The following is a 468-nucleotide window of genomic DNA, read 5'->3' as shown; positions in this document are numbered from 1 at the left end:
TTACTTTTCAACATTTTTATACCCCACGTTGTTGCCTGCCTGATTTTCTCAAGTTCTTAGGGCAGGACATTTGTACTGAACCCCAAACCCTGCATCCCGGCCCAGCTCCACACTGCGCTGCTGTATTTTCCAGATTTCAGCAGACTGAACCGAAGCCTGTGGCATCGTCATTGGTTTCTCAGGGAACTGTATTTGTGTTTACAATGTGGTGATGTTCACAGAAAACACTCTCAACCTGCAGTCACAGGGGTTAGGAGGGAGATACCTCTAAACATACTTCCAAAGTCATTCAACCCGCCCTGGCATAACGTCCCAAATCAAATCCCATAAATCAAATCTCCAAGACCCATTTCTGGCTTCAGTTTCTCCAGAACCTGGCTGACACCTGGGCATCCAGCTCACAGAGTTTCTTTTTACCCTTCAGAACTCAGTCTCACCTTAGACCTCCTTTGAGAACAATTTGTATAG

The sequence above is a fragment of the Bison bison genome, unplaced genomic scaffold (genome assembly GCF_000754665.1).
Source record: "Bison bison bison isolate TAMUID 2011002044 unplaced genomic scaffold, Bison_UMD1.0 scf7180017864527, whole genome shotgun sequence".
Taxonomy (NCBI): Eukaryota; Metazoa; Chordata; class Mammalia; order Artiodactyla; family Bovidae; genus Bison; species Bison bison.
Note: the sequence above shows the minus strand (reverse complement) of the source record.